We start from the raw sequence: 14,070 nt of genomic DNA, 5'->3' as shown, positions 1-14,070 counted from the left end.
AGTAATACGATGAATGCAAATATGCAAGTATGTAAGAATCAATGCACAGTTGACACAAGTGTTTGCTTCTAAGATGGAAGGAAGTAGGTAAACTGACTCAACATAAAGTAAAAGAATGGTCCTTCAAAGAGGAAAGCATCGATTGCTATATTTGTGCTATAGCTTTGGTTTTGAAAACATATAGAGAGCATAAAAAGTAAAGTTTTGAGAGGTGTTTGTTGTTGTCAACGAATGGTAATGGGTACACTAACTACCTCGCCAACCGGACTTCCAAGAGCGGCTCCCATGAATTATTTACTTGTTTATGTGGCACTCCTTCCAACCTTTCTTACACAAACCATGGCTAACCGAATCCTCGGGTGCCTGCCAACAATCTCATACCATGAAGGAGTGCCTTTTTATTTTAGTTTTATTATGATGACACTCCTCCCAACCTTTGCTTACACAAGCCATGGCTAACCGAATCCTTCGGGTGCCGTCCAACAATCACAAACCATGGAGGAGTGTCTATTTTTGTTAATTAATTTGGGACTGGGAATCCCATTGCCAGCTCTTTTTGCAAAATTATTGGATAAGCGGATGTGCCACTAGTCCATATGAGAGTCCGTCAAAAGTAAATGACAAGGTTGAAAGCTAAACACCACATACTTCCTCATGAGCTATAAAACATTAACACAAATTGAGAAGCATTTTGAATTATTTAAAGGTAGCACTCAAGCAATTTACTTTGGAATGGCAGGAAATACCACATAGTAGGTAGGTAAGGTGGACACAATTGGCATAGTGGTTGGCTCAAGGATTTTGGATGCATGAGAAGTATTCCCTCTCGATACAAGGCTTAGGCTAGCAAGGTTGTTTGAAGCAAACACAAGTATGAACCGGTACAGCAAAACTTACATAAGAACATATTGCAAGCATTATAATACTCTACACTGTCTTCCTTGTTGCTCAAACACTTTTACCAGAAAATATCTAGACCTTAAGAGAGATCAATTATGCAAACCAATTTCAACAAGCTCTACGGTAGTTCTCCATTAATAGGTTTAAACTACATGAAAAAACTTTAATCATGATCTACTTGAGAGCTCAAAACAATTGCCAAGTGTCAAATTATCCACAACATATGAGGCATTTTCTTTTTCCAACCAAACAATAAGTATTGTAGCTTCCAACTTTTATCATTGAACATTAAAGGTAAAACGAAGAACAAGTGTTCATATGAAAAAGCGGAGCGTGTATCTCTCCCAATCAAGGATTGCTAGGATCTGATCTTATTCAAACAAACAAAACGAAAAACAAACACACAGACGCTCCAAGTAAAGCACATATGATGTGACTGAATAAAAATATAGTTTCAGGGGAGGAACCTGATAAGTTGATGAAGAAGGGGATGCCTTGGGCATCCCCAAGCTTAGACGCTTGAGTCTTCTTGAAATATGCAGGGATGAACCATCGGGGCATCCCCAAGCTTAGACTTTTCACTCTTCTTGATCATATATCATCCTCCTCTCTTGACCCTTGAAAACTTCCTTCACAACAAACTTCTCATAAACTTCATTAGAGGGGTTAGTACTCAAAAAAAATTGAATCCACCTTGGTCCTGTAGTGACACATTGCAAGAACTCAATAAAACATTAGCTACAGCTCTCTACGTCTAGAAAACCTCGCTTAAAGTCCACAAGAGACAATGCAAAAAACAGAGACAGAATCTGCCAAAACAGAACAGCCAGTAAAGACGAATTTTAATAAAATACTTCCGTTAATCAAATCAGAAAACTCAAAACTAATGAAAGTTGCGTACATATCTGAGGATCACTCACGTAAATTGGCATAATTTTCTGAGTTACCTACAGAGAAGTTTGCCCAGATTCGTGACAGCAAAGAAATCTGTTTCTGCGCAGAAATCCAAATCTAGTATCGACCTTCGATTAGAGGCTTCACTTGGCACAACAAAACACAAAACTAAGATAAGGAGAGGTTGCTACAGTAGTAAACAACTTCCAAGACACAAATATAAAACAAAGTACTGTAGCAAAATAACACATGGGTTATCTCTCAAGAAGTTGCTTTCTTTATAGCCATTAAGATGGGCTCAGCAGTTTTAATGATGCACTCGCAAGAAATAGTATTTGAAGCAAAAGAGAGCATCAAGAGGCAAATTCAAAACACATTTAAGCCTAACATGCTTCCTATGCAAAGGAATCTTGTAAATAAACAAGTTCATGAAAAGCAAAGTAACAAGCATAAGAAGATAGAACAAGTGTAACATCGAAATTTTAAGCATATAGAGAGGTGTACTAGTACCATGAAAATTTCGACAACCATATTTTCCTCTCTCATAATAATTTTCAGTAGCTTCATGAACAAACTCAACAATATAACTATCACATGCAGCATACTTTTCATGATCCACAAACACATAATTTTTATCAAGTTCAAGAATAGTGGAATTTAAACTTTCAAACTTACTTTTATTAATAATATAACAAGGTAGTTGATCAATCTCAAGAGATATGGGACTCATAGAATAAGTTAAATCTTCTCCAATCCCATTTTCATTAGTAGTATAATTAATAGTATCAAGTAACATAGGACCATCATCTAGAGCTTTATCATAAACATTTGCTAAGCAAAATTCTTTAGTACCATGCATTTCGACATCAGGCACAAACAAAGTATTATCATAAGATTTATCAAAGTAGCATGGATTATCATATATAACAGTAGCATAATTATTCTCACAAGTATTACTCATAGGTACTATTTCAAGAGAATCCACAGGAACATAACATTCAACCTCTTTCGGTAAGCATGGAGGACAATCAAATAGTGTAAGAGATAAAGAGTTACTCTCATTAGAAGGTTGGCATGGGTAGCTAATCCATTCTTCCCCCTTTTGTTCGTCGCTCTTCTCTTCTTTTTCATCCAATGCGCTTTCAGGTTCATCAGTTTCTTCTTCCACCGGTTCCTGCAAATTGTGAGTGCATTCTTGTGCATTAATGTGTCTCTCTTTATAATCAAGGATATAAGGATTCCTACTGTAGCATTCTATGCAAGAATTAAGGATAGTAGAGACATAATCTTTAAGGTCCTTACAAATAGCACAAGTTTCATAATTCTCAACCATGAAGGATTCTATCTCGGAGGCTCCCATAAATAAGACAAATTGTTCTACCTCTTCGAACCCATAATGAATATAGCAATTCCGGTTATAGCTCTTAATTAAAAATTCCTCACTAGAGCCACATTGAAATTTAAGATGTTTATCCTGTTGAGAGCAACAGTTTATATCATGGCGTCTAAGCAAGATTCTAGCAATTGTATTCAATTTTTCTATCATAGCACTCATTATTTTACCAGTTCTTGATTCTCTATAATTATTATAACATTCTATGAGCTCCAAATAGGTTGTTGGTTCTCCCATGACAGCAATTTTTAATTTTTCGGTTTTTCAAATTTTTATGGATTTTTGGTATATGAGACAAATAAAACAAGACAAAAATAAACTAAGCAAAAGTAAACTACGCAAACTAATACTAGACAGAAATAAACTAAGCACAAATAAACTAGACAAAAGTAAACTAAGCAAAACAAAATAAAATAAAACAGAGAGAGAGGTAGAGTGTACTCCCCAGGTGAACTTATGAGTAGAGCTATGCCTCCCCGGCAACGGCGCCAGAAAACAGTCTTGATAACCCACAAGTATAGGGGATCGCGATAGTCTTCGAGGGTAGTATAACCCAAATTTATTGATTCGACGCAAGGGGAGGTAAAGAATACTTATAAGCCTTAACAACTGAGTTGTCAATTCAGCTGCACCTGGAAAAGCACTAGTAACAGGGGTGATGTGAAAGTAGCAGTAATATGAGAGCAGTAGTAACAGTAACACAGCAGCAGTAATAGCAATATGAGAGCAATGGCACGAGAAGATAGTTGATACTACTTCCAATGACATGTAGAACAAGTATATGATGATGAGAGATGGACCGGGGTTCCCAGCGATCTACACTAGTGGTAACTCTCCAATAAGTGACAAGTGTTGGGTGAACAAATTACAGTTGGGCAATTGATAGGAATCAAAGCATTAAGATAGAACATCAGGCTTATTAATTATGTAGGCATGTTTTCCGTATATAGTCGTACGTGCTCGCAATGAGAAACTTGCACAACATCTTTTGTCCTACCAGCCGGTGGCAGCCGGGCCTCAAGGGAAACTACTGGATATTAAGGTACTCCTTTTAATAGAGTACCGGAGCAAAGCATTAACACACCGTGAAAACATGTGATCCTCACATCACTACCATCCCCTCCGGTTGTCCCGATTTCTGTCACTTCGGGGCCATTGGTTCCGGACAGTGACATGTGCATACAACTTGTAGATACAATCTAAGCAACAATATAGAGCTCAAATCTAAGATCATGGCACTCGGGCCCTAGTGACAAGCATTAAGCATAACAAGATTGCAGCAACAATAACTTCACAAACTTTATAGATAGACTAATCATAATGTATCATCCATCGGATCCCAACAAACACAACACCGATTACATCAGATGAATCTCAATCATGTAAGGCAGCTCATGAGACCATTGTATTGAAGTACATGGGGGAGAGTATACCGACATAGCTACTGCTAGAACCCGTAGTCCATGGGGGAACTACTCACGGAGCATGGCGGAGGCGGTGGCGTTGATGGAGATGGCTTCCGGGGGCACTTCCCCGTCCCGGCAGGGTGCCGGGACAGAGTTCTGTCCCCCGAATTGGAGTTTCGCGATGGTGGCGGCGCCCCTGGAGTCTTTCTGGAGTTTCGTCAATTGGTGCGGTGTTTTTAGGTCGAAAGGGATTTTATAGGCGAAGAGGCGGCGCAGGGGGCACACAGGGCGCCACACCCTAGGCCGGCGCGGCCAGGGTCTGGCCCGCGCCGCCATGTGGTGTGGTGGCCCCCTGGCCCCTCTCCGACTCTTCTTCGGTGTTCTGGAGCCTTCCGGGAAAAATAGGAGGTTTGGCGTTGATTTCGTCCAATTCCGAGAATATTGCCCGAACAGCCTTTCTGGAACCAAAAACAGCAGAAAACAGGAACTGGCACTGTGGCATCTTGTTAATAGGTTAGTTCCGGAAAACGCATAAAAACATCATAAAGTGCAAGCAAAAAATGTAAGTATTGTCATAAAACAAGCATGGAACGACAGAAATTATGGATACGTCGGGGACGTATCAGCTGTTGCCACTAGGGATAAAACATTGATGCTATGTCTAAGGATGTAGTTGTTGATTACATTACGCACCATACTTAATGCAATTGTCTGTTGCTTTGCAACTTAATACTGGAGGGGGTTCGGATGATAACCTGAAGGTGGACTTTTTAGGCATAGATGCAGTTGGATGGCGGTCTATGTACTTTGTCGTAATGCCCAATTAAATCTCACTATACTCATCATGATATGTATGTGCATGGTCATGCCCTCTTTATTTGTCAATTGCCCAACTGTAATTTGTTCACCCAACATGCTGTTTATCTTATGGGAGAGACACCTCTAGTGAACTGTGGACCCCGGTCCAATTCTCTTTACTGAAATACAATCTACTGCAATACTTGTTCTACTGTTTTCTGCAAACAATTATCTTCCACACAATACGGTTAATCCTTTGTTACAGCAAGCCGGTGAGATTGACAACCTCACTGTTTCGTTGGGGCAAAGTACTTTGGTTGTGTTGTGCAGGTTCCACGTTGGCGCCGGAATCTCTGGTGTTGCGCCGCACTACATCCCGCCGCCATCAACCTTCAACGTGCTTCTTGGCTCCTACTGGTTCGATAACCTTGGTTTCATACTGAGGGAAACTTGCCGCTGTACGCATCACACCTTCCTCTTGGGGTTCCCAACGGACGCGTGTTGAACGCGTATCAAGCAGCTTTTTCTGGCGCCGTTGCCGGGGAGATCAAGACACGCTGCAAGGGGAGTCTCCACTTCTCAATCTCTTTACTTTGTTTTTTGTCTTGCTTAGTTTTATTTACTACTTTGTTTGCTGCACTAAATCAAAATACAAAAAAATTAGTTGCTAGTTTTACTTTATTTGCTATCTTGTTTGCTATATCAAAAACACAAAAAAATTAGTTACTTGCATTTACTTTATCTAGTTTGCTTTATTTACTGTTGCTAAAATGGCCAACCCTGAAAATACTAAGTTGTGTGACTTCACAACCACAAATAATAATGATTTCTTATGCACACCTATTGCTCCACCTGCTACTACAGCAGAATTCTTTGAAATTAAACCTGCTTTACTGAATCTTGTTATGCGAGAGCAATTTTCTGGTGTTAGTTCTGATGATGCTGCTGCCCATCTTAATAATTTTGTTGAATTATGTGAAATGCAAAAGTATAAGGATGTAGATGGTGATATTATTAAATTAAAATTGTTCCCTTTCTCATTAAGAGGAAGAGCTAAAGATTGGTTGCTATCTCTGCCTAAGAATAGTATTGATTCATGGACTAAATGCAAGGATGCTTTTATTGGTAGATATTATCCCCCTGCTAAAATTATATCTTTGAGGAGTAGCATAATGAATTTTAAACAATTAGATACTGAACATGTTGCTCAAGCTTGGGAAAGAATGAAATCTTTGGTTAAAAATTGCCCAACACATGGACTGACTACTTGGATGATCATCCAAACCTTCTATGCAGGACTAAATTTTTCTTCACGGAATTTATTGGATTCAGCTACTGGAGGTACCTTTATGTCCATCACTCTTGGTGAAGCAACAAAGCTTCTTGATAATATGATGATCAATTACTCTGAATGGCACATGGAAAGAGCTCCACAAGGTAAGAAGGTAAATTATGTCGAGGAAACCTCTTCCTTGAGTGATAAGATTGATGCTATTATGTCTATGCTTGTGAATGGTAGGACCAATTTTGATCCTAATAATGTTCCGTTAGCCTCATTGGTTGCTCAAAATTCTAGGACATATCCTGCTAATGGTAACTCTTATGGTAGATATGTTTCACCTAATGAGGAAAAGATGTTAGAAATTGAAAGATCCACCAAGAGCTTTATGCAATCACAATATGAGCAAAATAAATTGTTTACTAAAACTATGAATGAACAATCTACCTTGTTGAAGAATATAGGAAATCAACTTGAAAATCTGAATATGGAGATTTCTGGGTTGCAAACTAAACTTGCTAATGCTGAAAATCGAATCTCATACATGTCTGCATCACAATCTTCTTTAATTAATAAAATGGCTGCTAAACCTGAGGATTTAGATGACAAAATTACTACTACAGCAAATGCCATCCAAGTTAGAATTAATGAGAATATAAGATTGATGGCTGAATTGCGTGCTAGGTGGGATAGAGAAGAAAATGAAAAACTAGCTAAAGAGAAGAATGTAGCTAAAGTTTGGACAATTACCACCACTAGTAATGCTAATGCTACACATGTTGCTGCACCTCCTACTAATACTAATAAAAGAATTGGTCTTAGCAATGTTTCCACTTCTAATGCAAAGCGCGAGAAACTGCCTGAAACTGCTAAAACTGTTGAAGCCACTTTGTGATAAAGCTGCTGAAATTTTTTCCAACATTGGGGATGATGATCCCATTGCTTTAGATTATAATGGTTTGAATTTTGATGATTTCCACATCTCTGAAGTTATAAAGTTCTTACAAAAACTTGCTAAAAGTCCTAATGCTAGTGCTATAAATTTGGCTTTCACGCAACATATTACAAATGCTCTCATAAAAGCTAGAGAAGAGAAACTAGAGCGCGAAGCTTCTATTCCTAGAAAGCTAGAGGATGATTGGGAGCCCATCATTAAGATGAAGGTTAAAGATTTTGATTGTAATGCTTTATGTGATCTTGGTGCAAGTATTTCTGTTATGCCTAAGAAAATTTATAATATGCTTGACTTGCCACCACTGAAAAATTGTTATTCGGATGTTAATCTTGCTGATCATTCTACAAAGAAACCTTTGGGGAGAGTTGATAATGTTCGCATTACCGTTAACAATAACCTTGTCCCCGTTGATTTTGTTGTCTTGGATATTGAATGCAATGCATCTTGTCCCATCATATTGGGAAGACCTTTTCTTCGAACTGTTGGTGCTACTATTGATATGAAGGAAGGTAATATAAAATATCAATTTCCTCTCAAGAAAGGTATGGAACACTTCCCTAGAAAGAGAATGAAGTTACCTATTGATTCTATTATGAGAACAAATTATGATATTGACACTTCGTCTCTTGATAATACTTGATACACACTTTCTGCGCCTAGCTGAAAGGCGTTAAAGAAAAGCGCTTGTGGGAGACAACCCATGTTTTTACCTACAGTACTTTGTTTTTATTTTGTGTCTCGGAAGTTGTTTACTACTGTAGCAACCTCTCCTTATCTTAGTTTAGTGTTTTATTGTGCCAAGTAAAGTCTTTGATAGAAAAGTAAGTACTAGATTTGGATTACTGCGCAGAAACAGATTTCTTTGCTGTCACGAATCTGGGTCTACCTCCCAGTAGGTAGCTCTGAAAATTATGCCAATTTACGTGCATGATCCTCAGATATGTACGCAACTTTAATTCAATTTGAGCATTTTCATTTGAGCAAGTCTGATGGCCTAATAAAATTCGTCAATACGAACTGTTCTGTTTTGACAGATTCTGCCTTTTATTTCGCATTGCCTCTTTTGCTATGTTGGATGAATTTCTTTGATCCACTAATGTCCAGTCGCTTTATGCAATGTCCAGAAGTGTTAAGAATGATTGTGTCACCTCTGAACATGTTAATTTTTATTGTGCACTAACCCTCTAATGAGTTGTTTCGAGTTTGGTGTGGAGGAAGTTTTCAAGGATCAAGAGAGGAGTATGATGCAACATGATCAAGGAGAGTGAAAGCTCTAAGCTTGGGGATGCCCCGGTGGTTCACCCCTGCATATATCAAGAAGACTCAAGCGTCTAAGCTTGGGGATGCCCAAGGCATCCCCTTCTTCATCGACAACATTATCAGGTTCCTCCCCTGAAACTATATTTTTATTCCATCACATCTTATGTGCTTTGCTTGGAGCGTCGGTTTGTTTTTGTTTTTTGTTTTGTTTGAATAAAATGGATCCTAGCATTCACTTTATGTGAGAGAGACACGCTCCGCTGTAGCATATGGACAAGTATGTCCTTAGTTTCTACTCATAGTATTCATGGCGAAGTTTCTTCTTCGTTAAATTGTTATATGGTTGGAATTGGAAAATGATACATGTAGTAATTGCTATAAATGTCTTGGGTAATGTGATACTTGGCAATTATTGTGCTCATGTTTAAGCTCTTGTATCATATGCTTTGCACCCATTAATGAAGAAATACATAGAGCATGCTAAAATTTGGTTTGCATATTTGGTTTCTCTAAGGTCTAGATAATTTCTAGTATTGAGTTTGAACAACAAGGAAGACGGTGTAGAGTCTTATAATGTTTACAATATGTCTTTTATGTGAGTTTTGCTGCACCGGTTCATCCTTGTGTTTGTTTCAAATAAGCCTTGCTAGCCTAAACCTTGTATCGAGAGGGAATACTTCTCATGCATCCAAAATACTTGAGCCAACCACTATGCCATTTGTGTCCATCATACCTACCTACTACATGGTATTTTCCGCCATTCCAAAGTAAATTGCTTGAGTGCTACCTTTAAAATTCCATCATTCACCTTTACAATATATAGCTCATGGGACAAATAGCTTAAAAACTATTGTGGTATTGAATATGTACTTATGCACTTTATCTCTTATTAAGTTGCTTGTTGTGCGATAACCATGTTTTCTGGGGACGCCATCAACTATTCTTTGTTGAATATCATGTGAGTTGCTATGCATGTCCGTCTTGTCTGAAGTAAGAGAGATCTACCACCTTTATGGTTGGAGCATGCATATTGTTAGAGAAGAACATTGGGCCGCTAACTAAAGCCATGATTCATGGTGGAAGTTTCAGTTTTGGACATATATCCTCAATCTCATATGAGAATAATAATTGTTGCCACATGCTTATGCATTAAAGAGGAGTCCATTATCTGTTGTCCATGTTGTCCCGGTATGGATGTCTAAGTTGAGAATAATCAAAAGCGAGAAATCCAAAATGCGAGCTTTCTCCTTAGACCTTTGTACAGGCAGCATGGAGGTACCCCATTGTGACACTTGGTTAAAACATGTGCATTGCAAAGATCCGGTAGTCCAAGCTAATTAGGACAAGGTGCGGGCACTATTAGTATACTATGCATGAGACTTGCAACTTGTAAGATATAATTTACATAACTCATATGCTTTATTACTACCGTTGACAAAATTGTTTCATGTTTTCAAAATCAAAGCTCTAGCACAAATATAGCAATCGATGCTTTTCCTCTATGAAGGACCATTCTTTTACTTTATTGTTGAGTCAGTTCACCTATTTCTCTCCACCTCAAGAAGCAAACACTTGTGTGAACTGTGCATTGATTCCTACATATTTGCATATTGCACTTGTTATATTACTCTATGTTGACAATATCCATGAGATATACATGTTAGAAGTTGAAAGCAACCGCTGAAACTTAATCTTCTTTTGTGTTGCTTCAATGCCTTTACTTTGAATTATTGCTTTATGAGTTAACTCTTATGCAAGACTTATTGATGCTTGTCTTGAAGTGCTATTAATGAAAAGTCTTTGCTTTATGATTCACTTGTTTACTCATGTCATATATATTGTTTTGATCGCTGCATTCGCTACATATGCTTTACAAATAGTATGATCAAGATTATGATGGCATGTCACTCCAGAAATTATCTGTGTTATCGTTTTACCTGCTCGGGACGAGCAGAACTCAAGCTTGGGGATGCTGATACGTCTCCGACGTATCGATAATTTCTTATGTTCCATGCCACATTATTGATGTTATCTACATGTTTTATGCACACTTTATGTCATATTCGTGCATTTTCTGGAACTAACTGATACGTCTCCGACGTATCGATAATTTCTTATGTTCCCTGCCACATTATTGATGTTATCTACATGTTTTATGCACACTTTATGTCATATTCGTGCATTTTCTGGAACTAACCTATTAACAAGATGCCGAAGTGCCAGTTCTTGTTTTCTGCTGTTTTTGGTTTCAGAAATCCTAGTAACGAAATATTCTCGGAATTGGACGAAATCAACGCCCAGGGGCCTATTTTTCCACGAAGCTTCCAGAAGTCCGAAGACGAAACGAAGAGGGGCCACGAGGCAGCCAGAGCATAGGGCGGCGCGGCCCCTGCCCTGGCCGCGCGGCCCTATGGTCTGGGCCCCTCGCGCCGCCTCTTGACCTACCCTTCCGCCTACTTAAAGCCTCCGTGACGAAACCCCCAGTACCGAGAGCCACGATACGGAAAACCTTACTGAGACGCCGCCACCGCCGATCCCATCTCGGGGGATCCAGGAGATCGCCTCCGGCACCCTGCCGGAGAGGGGAATCATCTCCCGGAGGACTCTACGCCGCCATGGTCGCCTCCGGTGTGATGTGTGAGTAGTCTACCCCTGGACTATGGGTCCATAGCAGTAGCTAGATGGTTGTCTTCTCCCCATTGTGCTATCATTGTCGGATCTTGTGAGCTGCCTAACATGATCAAGATCATCTATCTGTAATTCTATATGTTGCGTTTGTTGGGATCCGATGAATAGAGAATACTTGTTATGTTGATTATCAAAGTTATATCTATGTGTTGTTTATGATCTTGCATGCTCTCCGTTACTAGTAGATGCTCTGGCCAAGTAGATGCTTGTAACTCCAAGAGGGAGTATTTATGCTCGATAGTGGGTTCATGCCTGCATTGACACCGGGACGGTGTGAGAAAGTTCTAAGGTTGTGTTGTGCTGTTGCCACTAGGGATAAAACATTGATGCTATGTCTATGGATGTAGTTGTTGATTACATTACGCACCATACTTAATGCAACTGTCTGTTGCTTTGCAACTTAATACTGGAAGGGGTTCGGATGATAACCTGAAGGTGGACTTTTTAGGCATAGATGCAGTTGGATGGCGGTCTATGTACTTTTTCGTAATGCCCAATTCAATCTCACTATACTCATCATGATATGTATGTGCATGGTCATGCTCTCTTTATTTGTCAATTGCCCAACTGTAATTTGTTCACCCAACATGTTGTTTGTCTTATGGGAGAGACACCTCTAGTGAACTGTGGACCCCGGTCCAATTCTCTTTCTTGAAATACAATCTCTTGCAATCTTGTTTCTTGTTTTCTGCAAACAATCATCTTCCACACAATACGGTTAATCCTTTGTTACAGCAAGCCGGTGAGATTGACAACCTCACTGTTTCATTGGGGCAAAGTACTTTGGTTGTGTTGTGCAGGTTCCACGTTGGCGCCGGAATCCCTGGTGTTGCGCCGCACTACATCCCGCCGCCATCAACCTTCAACGTGCTTCTTGGCTCCTCCTGGTTCGATAAACCTTGGTTTCTTTACGAGGAAAACTTGTTGCTGTGCGCATCATACCTTCCTCTTGGGGTTCCCAACGAACGTGTGAGTTACACGCCATCAAGCTAGATTTACGGCGCCGTTGCCGGGGAGATCAAGACACGCTGCAAGGGGAGTCTCCACTTCTCAATCTCTTTACTTTGTTTTTTGTCTTGCTTAGTTTTATTTACTACTTTGTTTGCTGCACTAAATCAAAATACAAAAAAATTAGTTGCTAGTTTTACTTTATTTGCTATCTTGTTTGCTATATCAAAAACACAAAAAATTAGTTACTTGCATTTACTTTATCTAGTTTGCTTAATTTACTGTTGCTAAAATGGCTACCGCTGAAAATACTAAGTTGTGTGACTTCACAACCACAAATAATAATGATTTCTTATGCACACCTATTGCTCCACCTGCTACTACAGCAGAATTCTTTGAAATTAAACCTGCTTTACTGAATCTTGTTATGCGAGAGCAATTTTCAGTGTTAGTTACGATGATGCTGCTGCCCATCTTAATAATTTTGTTGAACTATGTGAAATGCAAAAATATAAAGATGTAGATGGTGACATTATTAAACTAAAATTGTTCCCTTTCTCATTAAGAGGAAGAGCTAAAGATTGGTTGCTATCTCTGCCTAAGAATAGTATTGATTCATGGACTAAATGCAAGGATGCTTTTATTGGTAGATATTATCCCCCTGCTAAAATTATATCTTTGAGGAGTAGCATAATGAATTTTAAACAATTAGATATTGAACATGTTGCACAAGCATGGGAAAGAATGAAATCTTTGGTTAAAAATTACCCAACCCATGTACTGACTACTTGGATGATCATCCAAACCTTCTATGCAGGACTAAATTTTTCTTCACGGAATTTATTAGATTCAGCTGCTGGAGGTACCTTTATGTCCATCACTCTTGGTGAAGCAACAAAGCTTCTTGATAATATGATGATCAACTACTCTGAATGGCACACGGAAAGAGCTCCACAAGGTAAGAAGGTAAATTCTGTCGAAGAAACCTCTTCCTTGAGTGATAAGATTGATGCTATTATGTCTATGCTTGTGAATGACAGGACTAATATTGATCCTAATAATGTTCCATTAGCTTCATTGGTTGCACAAGAAGAACATGTTGATGTAAACTTCATTAAAAATAATAATTTCAACAACAATGCTTACCGGAACAATTCTAGTAACAACTATAGGCCATATCCTTATAATAATGGCAACGGCTATGGTAATTCTTATGGGAATTCTTACAACAATAATAGGAGTTCACCCCCTGGACTTGAAGCCATGCTTAAAGAATTTATTAGTACACAAACTGCTTTTAACAAATCTGTTGAAGAAAAGCTTGGGAAAATTGATATACTTGCTTCTAAAGTCGATAGTCTTGCTGTTGATGTTGATCTTTTGAAATCGAAAGTTATACCTAATGAGAATCATCATAATAAAATTGTTACTACAGCAAATGCCATTCAAGTTAGAATTAATGAGAATATAAGATTAATGGCTGAACTGCGTGCTAGGTGGGATAGAGAAGAAAATGAAAAACTAGCTAAAGAGAAGAATGTAGCTAAAG

Source organism: Lolium perenne, chromosome 4, assembly GCF_019359855.2.
Source record: "Lolium perenne isolate Kyuss_39 chromosome 4, Kyuss_2.0, whole genome shotgun sequence".
In the NCBI taxonomy this organism is placed as follows: Eukaryota; Viridiplantae; Streptophyta; class Magnoliopsida; order Poales; family Poaceae; genus Lolium; species Lolium perenne.
The sequence above is the reverse complement of the archived record's forward strand: the minus strand, read 5'-3'. Positions refer to the sequence as shown.